This window comes from Sebastes umbrosus, chromosome 3 (assembly GCF_015220745.1).
Source record: "Sebastes umbrosus isolate fSebUmb1 chromosome 3, fSebUmb1.pri, whole genome shotgun sequence".
NCBI classification, from domain to species: Eukaryota; Metazoa; Chordata; class Actinopteri; order Perciformes; family Sebastidae; genus Sebastes; species Sebastes umbrosus.
The window spans coordinates 15,500,075-15,512,454 of record NC_051271.1 but is presented as its reverse complement, the minus strand read 5'-3'; the positions used below and the strand labels follow the sequence as shown (position 1 = coordinate 15,512,454).

Genomic DNA, 12,380 nt, shown 5'->3' with positions numbered 1-12,380 from the left:
AGATGTGACATCCCATAAACCTTCATTTGCTGTGGCCACAGTCTTCACTTTTACTTTTGTAGCACTACAGGTCTGGAGGACTACAGAGAGAGGAGATGATAGTGGCATCATCAATGTGTGCAAAAACGTAAAATGTCACAGAAAGATGCATGTTTTTGGGGATAACATGGTGTAAATAAAGTACATATAGCATGTATTTTAGTTATATGTTACATGGAGCTGTAATTTTTGCAAAAACATACAGACAACATACAAATTTACAGTCTCTATCACTCAAAACTCATGAACCTTTTTTGAAAAGGTTGAATGAAACCTTTTTCCTGTCTGTCTACAGTACCCATTTATCATATATCAGACTACATTGTGCTATCTAATAGGATAATATACAAAACTTACTTACAAAAGGATTACAGAATCTTCTGAAGACTGAAATGTATATTTCCCTCACTCCACCATCCCAGCAGAGATTTGCTTCATATAGTAGACCTACTAAAGTTTTTCAGCTGGGCCTGTGGCAGCTGTTGGATAATGTAAGAGATTGTCCAAATGTAATAAAATGAGTTTATACCTATTTCATGAAGTTTGCTAATTGCTCGGGACTAGGACTGGGTTTGTTACTTTATAACAGATAGAACAGGCGACAGATGGATCTTTTTGCAGGTTTATTTGGAAAAAGTTAAAAAAGGTAACGTTACAAATACGAAATGTGCAAACATGCTTTAAAGACAGATGCGCTCACAGCTGGCGGTACCGTGAGGTGGTCGACGGTGTGTTTCTGTTTCTGTGTACTGCCGACAGATGCCTCTCTCATTCAGCAGCCTTGTTATGTTCGTATACACTAGTTGTCCCTCATCGTCCCGGTCGCTAAATTAATTTATTCCTCACCGCTGACGACCAGGAGCCCCGCACCTCAAAGTCTCGCCACATATCCATGTTGTTCAAATTGCCCGTCGTTCACCTCCAATGTATCTGTAAACAATCCTGCTGTCATAGCACCGTTTGTTTACGGTGACCTGTGACAGTTACGTCACGGACTGTGCGCCTCCATTTGTCCTGCCCTGGTTGTTAGTTACCCTGGTCCGTGCCGTTCACATTGAAATCAACCCTGGTCTGACCCACCTCTCGACCTAGGTCGCGAAGCCGAGTCGGTCAACGCGGGTTAACCCTTTCAAACACACAATCAGCCCTGGTTCAACCCTGGTTGAGCCCTCAGTGTGAAAGGGGTAAAAGAAGCTCTTCACTTGATATACTCTGATATTGTAGTGTTAAACTGAACAAAAGAGCTTCTTTTGTTGGCAAAAACAACGTTGACTACAACCTATATAGATTTTCTCTATATAAACATGGGGTCTGTTTTTCCAGTTTGTTAAGAGGATAAACGTTATACTCATTCCTGATTGAGGAAACTTTTGTGGTTTGGAGGGGTATCAATATTGTGTTTGCTGTGGCGTGGGTGATGTGCTGCTGTACTGATTATTAGTGTTTTTTTGTTTGGTTGTTTTATTTCTTCATGGTTGCGTTAATTTAGTTTTCTTAGTTGTGTAAGTTGTTTTGGTGTTTAACAATGTGTCAATTGCCACTTTTATAATGTCCTTGTACTGTATAAAGGGAATATATGCCTTTTCACTTTATAAATGCTCGGACACAATTGTATGTTCATGCAAAAGCCAATAAACAAAGTTTTTTTTTTAAGTTTTTTTTTTTAAATGTGTTGGTTGTGACCTTCAGCTGACAACAATAACCAGACTAAGGAATTCTCTCATGAAAAACAAAACAAATGTACCATGTAAAAGAGGAAACTTTTACATGTCTCTCAGACTGCAGGATGTGGTGGGGCAGCCTGGGTGGATATGATGAGCCTAACTGACTGTTGCACAATCTGGCAGCACATAGGAGAAGTAGATCATCCACCCTGAATCTGCTCAATGTTATTTAATTACCTGTAACTGGCGATACTCCATATCTCAGTTATGTGAACAGAATGTTTGTTGTTTTCCCACAGTTGATCAAACAAGTTCCTGAGAAACATTGAACAATGATAGGGATACTTGGCACAGAAATGGTAAAAATATACTTACCTGTAACTGGCGATACTGCATATCTCAGTTATGTGAACAGAACGTTTGTTGTTTTCCAACGGTTGTTCAAACAAGTTCCTGAGAATAATTGAATAGGGATAATTGTTGACTACTTGGCACAGAAATGGTAAGGATAATCCACTAAGCTGCAGATGTCAACAGCAACAGTTTTGGGCTTGCCGGCTTTGGTCCTTTTGGTGGGCCGGGTCAACGACAACTCACAGAGGTTGAGTCACAAACAACCAGCAGTAGTGACCAGAACTTGGTCCTTTTCCAGTTTCCATGTGCGCTGCCAAATGGGTTCATGAAAGGTCCAGTTTTTAAGATTTAGGGGGATCTATTAGCAGAAATGGAATATAATATTCATAACTATGTTTTCTTTAGTGTATAATCACCTGAAACTAAGAATTGTGTTTTTGTTAGCTTAGAGTGAGTCCTTCATAGACCATCCGGCGATCTTCCACATCCATTGGGCCCATAGAGCAGGCGCAGTAGCATTTCCTTTAACTCCGCCTCCCAGCCCTCGGTCTGGGTCTCATTCACATGAGATTTGGATTCAGCTATTAGTGCATTTTACAACTTTTAGGATTTACTGATTTAAATAAGGGCTATTAGAGTGTTCGTACTTGGAAGTTGATTTACCTAAAAAAAAATTATCCGCCGAGTTACAGACGTCTCTTTCCCCATGTAAGTCTATGGGAAAAAGTATTTTTGGGCCCAATGGCATCAAGTGACGGACACAGAAGTTGTAGTACCACCGTTTGGCCACTACGAAAATTTGCTTCACATCTTCCGATCGAGACTGGCCAATAAGGACGTGTCTTACATCTTTCAGCATAGGTCCCGTCCACGAGATTCAGCCTTTGCGTTTGCAAACAAAAGTGTTTGATTCACATTAATACATTATTAATCACACATTTATTTTACTAGCTATAAAACATTTTTTGATTGCAGTGTGGAAAGTTTTGCTCTCAAACCTATTCTGATTGATTGCATAGTAAAGAAACAAGAGTCACTCCATATACTCTAGCTCACTTACTAAACCTGCTAACGTCTCTGAAAGACAGCAAAGACGGCCGAGAGCGCCGGCGCCCTCAGAGAGTGGGAGAAATATTCTAATGTAAGGGATGGGGGACATAATCCACAGTCCTAACAATGAGTAATGGGCAAAGCAAACTAGATTCAAATTAAAATTCATATTTTCTGGATTTCTTCTCTCCAGTCATACAATTAGTGTTGTGTGTTATTGTATGTGTGTGCCTGTGGCCTGTGATAGTTTAGGAATATAATCAGAATGTAATTGTTATCCTCTCCTGTCAGCTATATACAAATTATCTCATATTACACAAACTAATGATAAAATAAGATAAATTATAACATTAATTAGTAAACATAATTAATTATCATTTCGTTGTTTGTTAACAGTAAAATAACTATTAACTAAAGTTTAATTTATTAATGATGGTTATTATAAAGTGTTACCTGCATTAGTTCTGATAAAATGCTAAAACAAAACAAAAAAGCGTTAACCCCTCCTGTTGCCTGACATTGCACTGGCAAGATTATACCAATGTGTGACAGCCCACAGACTACTGCAGTCATGTTTCTTTGTTTAGGCCATGGTTTGTAAAGTATCAAGTATTATTAGTTGACTAAACATGCAGTGTAATTGCTGGAAGTTCAGTGTTTGCCACCCATCTAGTTGCCAATAGTTATTATTCACATATTTTCAATAGCATGAACACTGATTTTACCCTCACATTTCACCTTAATGACTTTTAAGGTAAAACAAGTACAAGGAGTTTTTAACTGGTTATAAAACAGTCCAAATTTAAAACAGATGTCTCTATATGACCTACATAACTAAACAAGATCAGAAAGAAGATTGGCTATTTCTATATAGTTATTCTTAATGCCTGGCACAGGGTCCAGTTTCGCTCGCAGTGAGTAGTACATTAGCCAGTTAAAAGGAAGCAGGATGGGATTTTTCTTTAGAGAACTTTATTTTTGATGTTATTTTTTGTGGTTATGGATGATACGGGGCAGGATCAGCAAAGAGAATAAGAAAGGAATAGGCCGAAGAACATGAGTCAACCTTGGTCATTCAACAGATGAAGAGAATTGCGGGATTTGAAAGGATTCAAAACCAATCCTGAATTGGCCCTCTTCCTCCAAAGCACCTTTCACACATGCAACCCTGAAATTATCTAGAGCAGTGGTTCTCAAACTTTTTTTACCAAGTACCACCTCAGAAAATATTTGGCTCTCCAAGTACCACCATTATGACCGATGTTAAAATACAGTAGCGGAGGCCTACCCTATATGGCACTTAAACTCTCACACAACTCTCATACTACGCAAGGGTTAGCCTCTCACACTAGGCCTGCACGATATGAGGAACATCTGCCATGTGCGATAACACTGTTCAATATTGCGATGACGATATGACTTGTGATAAATAAACAAATATTGAAGTGTGCATGTTAGCTATACATATACATATACTGTATTTAAAATATAACTAGGCTAAATGTTGTTTCTAGAGCAGCAACAGTAATGTTTACAACATTAAAGTCACCATATAAACTCCTTAATATCTCACTGGAAACAAATCTAACATGTTAATAAAATAAATCATATTCCTGACATGAAAATACTAAGTGAAGTTTATAAAGACTAAAGAACACAGACTTCAGTCAGTATCAGTCCTTCCTCCTGTCCTCTGTCCTCTGTCCTGTTGAGAAACACAACCACTCCCCACAGAAATCTGTTTTTTGATCTGATTAAATTTCATTACGCCAGTTACTAAACTCCCACACACAAAGAAGAATGGGAAAATGAACATCTTAACACAGACTCAAGGATGTACTGCATTTTCCTTTAGTATTGTTTATGTCCATGTGGGGAGGCCCCATGGTCTCTGACATGCGGAAGACATATTTTTATATTATTCCAGAGCCAAACAACCATGACAAGGTTTATAACGCCTAACTGGTCTTTGTCCATGAAGTCTGTTATCTCCTCATCTCTGCTTGTCATCACTACATCAAATGTAACATTTCAGAGGTTTCCTACTTCCTACAAAATATTTTATGGCACTTTCAAAGTTTTTTTCATCTTCCACATCTATTCTTGGTGATCTGCCAATACTTCAGTGCAATGGGAAATCATCTAAGCACAGATTTGAAACTTTATTTTTCTATTTAAGTTTTAGGAATTTAAATATTTATATGATCTGGATAATACAAGTACATTTGTTGTGTTTATCTATCAGGTTTTCACGTGGTTTTCTTCCTCTCTGTGACCAGCAGACTGATCACTGCAGAAAACTAAACTTAATTGTCTATGTGCTATGGAAAGACATAAGTCCTAATTTCTTTTTAATTTTAATTCTTAAAATGTTTTAAATCCTGCACCTAAACCAAAAACCCCTTGCACGCAGAAACATTGTGCACTAAATCGTATGTCTTCCGATGCACATTAAATACAGAATCAAGTGCAGCTTTCGAGCAAAGACGATTCAGTCATTCCTAATAAAAGAAAGTGAAAGAGTTTCACAAGTTGATACTGACGCTGCAGAATCACTTCAAGCTATTTCTGATGTCAGAAGCCAGTTTATTAAAACTAAATATGCTTAAAACTCCCATGAAAAAGAACCTGACCAATTACAAACCAGCTGATCCTGAACAGCAGTTGACAGTATGATGGACACGCACAGACACTTGTTTCTACTTAGGGTAAAGTTCATTAATAAATACAGAGTTGACCTCTTTTTTTTTTGGTCAGGACCAAGAAAGAGAAACTAAGAATTTCTGTGTCCACAGTAAATCACCTGTTGAGTGTTTGATGGTTATTTATTTGAGCTTTAGAACGTAACCGCCGTCAAACAATCAGAAACGATCAGCAGTTTTGATGCTATGAATCAAGTCTTTATTACATGCGGCATTTGAGGATCACACCTCAGAGATGAAAGTGCAGTTTCTCTCTGAGGCTAAGAGTTTTTCTATAGAGAGAAAAACAAGTCTAAGGACAGACAGAAACAACTCCCTCATGAAACACAGGACCATTGAAGCAATATCTTGTTAAATCTATATTATCGGAACCTCCTTTCTTCTACAAAATTAAGCATATTGTGATAAGTACTTTCTCACAGACACACAGTTCACTCAGAGGTTTCATCTTACTTTCAGTTGTTGCCTATTTTTTTAACATACAGTATAGATACATTACACAGCATATAGTAAATTTAGCAAAACATAGGTCCCCAAAATGATTTATACTTCATAATGACGTCACAAGGCACAGTTTACTTCTAAAGTGTTACAACCATAATGCAAAATAGTAATTTTCCCACAGTAATTTATTTTGATAAGATGCCCCGTATATTCATTGACAAACTAAGAACAAGACTTAAGATGTGAATTATGATTTAAAACAGTACATTTTCAACACAGTTAAATCAGTCAGACCGTATAAAAATCACAGACAAGCATACAACGATCCCATGCAGTAGGTTAATTCCACTAAAGTATCAGTTAAAACATGTAGTTCTTCTGCAGTTTCTCAATTTTGTTAATGTGAAACTCCAATTCCAATGTCTGATTATTCTTAAGAATTAAAAGTTCATTGCTCTTCTAAAGGATGTACTTTTTATGCCTCTGCATCGGTGACAACCATGGCTGGAGGCATTATGTTTTTGGGTTGTCCGTCCGGTCCATTCTCGTGACGACGATATCTCAGGAACGCCTTGAGGGTATTTCTTCACATTTAGCACAAATGTCCACTTGGACTCAAGGATGAACTGATTAGATTTGGATGGTTAAAGGTCAACGTCACTGTGACCTCAAAAACATGTTTTGGGCCATAACTCAAAAATTCATATGATAATTATGAAGATTTGTACTAAAATGTCTAATAGGATAAAATGATGAAATTTTTGTTATTAATAATAATAATAATAATAATAATAATACATTTTATTTAAATAGCGCTTTTCTGGGAACTCAAAGACACTTTACACAGATAAAATGATCATAAAACAGTTGGCCATAACTCAAGAATTCATATGCTAATTCTGACAATTAGGAAGAAATGATGAAGTGATGACATTTTGGACAGACATGGATGTAAACTGCAACTTGACTGGTTGGCTGACTCAAACAAACGCAAGGCAGTAGTTCTGGTTTAATTATTAAAGCCGTTTCACAACAGACACGGATTTTCATCCAAAAAAATGTGCATGTAAATTTATAAAAACTGATTTTGTGGGTTCTTATGAATGCTTGCACACCCCTACAAAACATTGGTGTGAGGAAAAAAATATTCGAATGGAACTCGATTTCAACAGATTTCCGCCTGTGGAAATATATATATATGTTTGACCAATGAAATCCTTTGTTCCAACTGATTGATGTCATTCTGCATAATAAGTAGCCATGTGCTTCTGGTTGTTGCACATAGAGTGTGTATTTTCGGAGCAATGGAATTTCAAAATAACAATGGACTGTCCTCTCCTCAACAATAATCAATAATGTACGACAAACACTACTACCTCAACAACCAAATAAAGGACGATATATGGCTGGAGATCGCCCAGCAGCTGAGATAGAATGAAGATGGTAGCTGATATGCACTTGCTAAAGAGGAACAGAACGGGGCTATCCACAACAACTAATATTAGCATTAGCGTCAAATTTGGGGCCCGACTAGTTTATGTGTAGTTAACGTTGACCCTTTAGACAATCTCTGTCTGGATAGGTCTTTGTTGTGTGGAGTGGACACGGGCACTATTTAGGAGGAAACTCATTTGGCCTCATGGGCCTCACGAAAATGAAACCCGGCAACGTGGATAATTCACAGTGGAATCAGTGTTCATAGTTGTCATGCAGAAAATTTGCATGTGGATTTTTCTGTATTCCCGCACCACATTTTTGCATCACTCTGGTGAAAAACGTCTTTTATGCTATTATATTATCATCATATCAGTGGCATTGAATGGTCTTAAAATTATGCTAATATCGTTTATTGCAATTATTTCTGGGACAATATATTGTCCAACAAAATCGTGGCAAGCCTATTCAGCACCTGGCTGATAAGGACACAAGGTTGGTCAATATTTCCATACTATAATAATAATAATAATATTTCCTATTGTGACTGATATTGAGTGACATTATGACTTTTTGTTTTTGTTTTTCTTAGTTGGAGGGTGATGCTATGTTGGCTCAATGTACTGTAATTTCAGTCATGTTAACGAGCAATTAGGATTCATTGTCTTTACCACATGTAGTCTGAAGAAATGCTGTACTATGGAAGTGAGTATTGTAGTAGCTACAGTATATGTGATGAAGCAAACTTGAATTGGGATGGTTGAAGCAGCATTTTATGTGTGATTTTCACTAACTGTTTTAGTTATGTTTTGATTGTGGTTAAATAATAACTAATCATTTAATTTTAAGTTAAATATCCTTACATGTAGCACTCTATCAGAGCTGTCATTTTGTTGAGTTAAAAAAAAGGTAATATTTTGTTTTAGATTTTTTTATTAGCCCTTTCACTGTAAGAGCACTGTGCGTTCCCGGCATGTTTTTGGAGCTGCAGTGTCATCAATAAAGCTTTTGTGAACCATCAGTTAAAACGAGTTAGACCATCATTCAACAGGAAATGCTACATTAATTGCATCCTGATTATTGCTGATCTTACTCATTTAGTTCCTGGCCATTGCTGGCCTTATTCATTTAGTTCCTGGTCATTGCTGACATTATTTAGTTCCTGTTCAATGCTGGCCTTATTCATTTAGTTCTTGGTTATTGCTGGCGTTAGGTCTACTTCTAATAAACTAAACATACTATGTTCTGTGTTATAAAAGTAATTTATTTAAAAGTAATTGTTTTTCACATGAGATGAAACAGCAACACAACAACAGCAGAGACACACAGTTCTTACAGATACATTACACAGCATATGGTAAATTTAGCAAAACATAGGTCCCTACAATTGTTTATACTTCATTATGACAGTAATTCATAAGGCACAGTTTACTTCTAAAGTGTTACAATCATAATGCAAAATCATATTTTTCCCACAGTAATTTATTTTGATAAGATGCCCCGTATATTCATTGACAAATAAAGAAGAAGATTAAAGATGTGAATTATGATTCAAAACAGAACATTTTCCCCACGGTTAAATCAATTAAGCTGTAAAGAAATTACAGACAGAACAGAACTTGGAGTTCTTCCCTTTCCCACTTTTGTAAATGTTAAGCTTAATTTGACCAACAGCTGAGGAGGTCACACCTTCTGACATTCAAATGGTGATGGCCTTAGGACTACTTCTAATAAACTAAGCATACTATGTTCTGTTTTTTAAAAGTAATTGTATTTCACATGAGATGAAACAGCAACACAACAACAACAGAGACACACAGTTCATACAGATACATTACACAGCATATAGTAAATTTAGCAAAACATAGGTCTCTACAAGTGTTTATACTTCATTATGACAATAAGTCATAAGGCACAGTTTACTTCTAAAGTGTTACAATCATAATGCAAAATCATATTTTTCCCACAGTGATTTATTTTGATAAGATGCCCCGTATATTCATTGACAAGCAAAGAAGAAGACTTAAGATGTGGATTATGATTTAAAACAGAACATTTCATTTCTTAAATCAATTAAGCTGTAAAGAAATTACAGACAGAACAGAACTTGGAGTTCTTCCCTTTCCCACTTTTGTTAATATGTAGCTGGATTTGGCCAACAGCTGAGGAGGTCACACCTTCTGACATTCAAAGGGACACACTATTTTCTACCACATCTGGATCCAGGTATGTGTATGGGACCTCCAGATTCTTGTTTCTGATTTTGATCTGTGCACTTAACACTTGAAGCTCTCCTTGAAAAGCCTTCAACAGATGGCAGCGAATCTCCCCTTTGAAATGGTCGTCGTCGTACTGACCAAGAAAGACCTGATGACATCAAAGATACATTAAACATAGATGTTTTCCAGTTACATTTTAAATGTTTATCAGACATAAACTAATGGCAATGTAATGTACAGTTGTAGGTAGGGATGTCACGATATCAGAAATGTAGTAGTTGATACCAATACCAGTGAAATTCTATGATTCTCGATACCAATTCGATACCACAGTAAAAAACTAAAATAAAACAATAAATCCCATGTACTTTAACATACACTCCTTTATTACCGCTTGCATTCAGGTTTTGGTTAGGGAGTTAAACGGGTCATAATTCCCTCTCTACTATCTATTTTATATTGCTGTGAAAACATCTCCCTCAAACAACTGGATTAATTCAAATTTCTCACTAAAAACTACATTTGAACACATCATGATAAAGTTATGATTTACCTTCGCCCAATAGAGTGGTGCAGGTATGACATATTTTTGTAGGCCAACATGGAAGTTAGCGTCGCACTGGTTCCCTCGACAAAATGCCAATGGGATTTTGGATTATTGCAGAAAATAAGCTCTGTAGCAAACAAGTTTATGATACTTATACGTTTTGTTCAGCAAGAGAATCCTCACAAATGAACACCGCTTTTTGTGATTTGTGAATTGTGAATACAATCACCAGTAGTAAAAAGCTAATGTTAGGCTACAAACAAACTACACCACGGTCGCATGAGCGTGCGTATGCACAACAAGGCTGTAAAGGTGGACGAGTCGGCATGATGACGTTTTGCAGTCTCATTTAGCCACTTGTTAGCAACCGCCTTTTTAAAGACATGTAAAAGTTTCAAAATTCATGAGTGGGATATTTACTGATGTATTTTATATCGTAGAACAAAACGTTAAAATCTCTTCAGCTTGTGTTAATCACAAACCTTATTTCAGTCACCTAAACAAAAACGCATTCAAAAGACCCATTGACTTTGAGACGAGGGAACCGCTAAAATGCTGCGTCCTAGGACTCATTCCTGCAGCACTCCATACTCATTTTTACTGAAAAGTAGGGCTGTTCTCGACTACTGTTGACCTGCTGTTGCTAAAGGATGCCTCTGTGCGTTGGTTTCCGATGCTGAAGGGCACTTACCAAACGGAGGTATTTGACAAGCTGGGAGTGAGAACAGGTCGGGTAAGCAGCACAGTCCTGCATGGAGCTAACAGCTAACGTTACCTAGCTCTCGTTCTGACGATTTCAACACAGATTTGTTGCTCGCAATGTAGCATTATCAGGGATAAAATAGAGTGCGTCCCATGGACGTGTTGATAGTGAGTTTACTGCGTCTCAAACACATTTTCATTGCCCTGACAGTACCTGTGGTACTGTAGAAAAATGAGTACTGTCAAGTTTTCAGATTATTGGCATCGGTTTGGTACCAAAGTATTGGTTCTTGTGATATCCCTAGTTGTAGGAAGTGGACTTCTTCAGTGGGTCAAAGAGGGTATTTGTGTTCCTATGACATATTTACCTACTTTACACAACCTGAACATAAATGTGATTTATTTAATTTAAGTCATGAAGTTATGGGCACTTACCGAGTCACAGGATGGCTTGCTAAGTAGCCAAATGACAGCCATTCCGTTAGCTGTCGTGCCCTGGGCAGGCAATGTCTGCAGCATGCTGGCCTCGCTTGTTGTCCCCTTTTTGGTTGGTGGAGGAAGTCGCAGGGTGGTGGGAGCGTTGGGCATCCAGCCACCATAGTCATACTGCAACGAATGAATGATTGACAGATGACTGATTAATACTCTTTGAAGCCACGCCATGTTGTACTGTTGTTCAGTCGGTCTGCTATTGATTGATTGATTGAAATTTGGATTGGAACAAATGGAACAAAATTGTAGGCATTCATGGTCCCCAGAGGATGAATTTAGTGATCCCCTGACTTTTCCTATAGCGCCACCATGAGGTTAACATTCTTGGTTTCAGAAAAATGTCTCGTCAACTTTCAGCTGGATTGCCATTAAATTTGGTTCAGACATTCATGTTGACCTCAGGGTGATAACGTTGGTGATCCTCTGACTTTTCATCCAGCACCATCATTGGATCAAATTCTTATTTGTTCAATACTTTGGTTTATGACCAAATATCTTAAAAACTAATGACATTCCCATCAGCCTCCGCTGTACTTTGTGTTTTGTGCTAATTACGAAATGCTTGCACATGCGTGCATGTTAACAGGGAATACTAAGACTGTGATCTTAGTAAATATTATACTTGCTAAAAGTCAGTATGTTAGCATTGTCATTGTGAGTATGTTAGCATTTGTTGCATTTAGCGGCCTCACAGACCTGCGAGCATGGCTGTAGAGACTTGTTTATGTTAACG

General features: G+C 37.4%; 1 pseudogene; it reads right to left on the bottom strand.

Annotated features, from left to right (window-relative positions):
• Positions 1–9,757: 9,757 nt before the first annotated feature.
• The window catches only part of LOC119485221, a 36,583-nt pseudogene continuing 33,960 nt past the window's right edge, over positions 9,758–12,380 (bottom strand).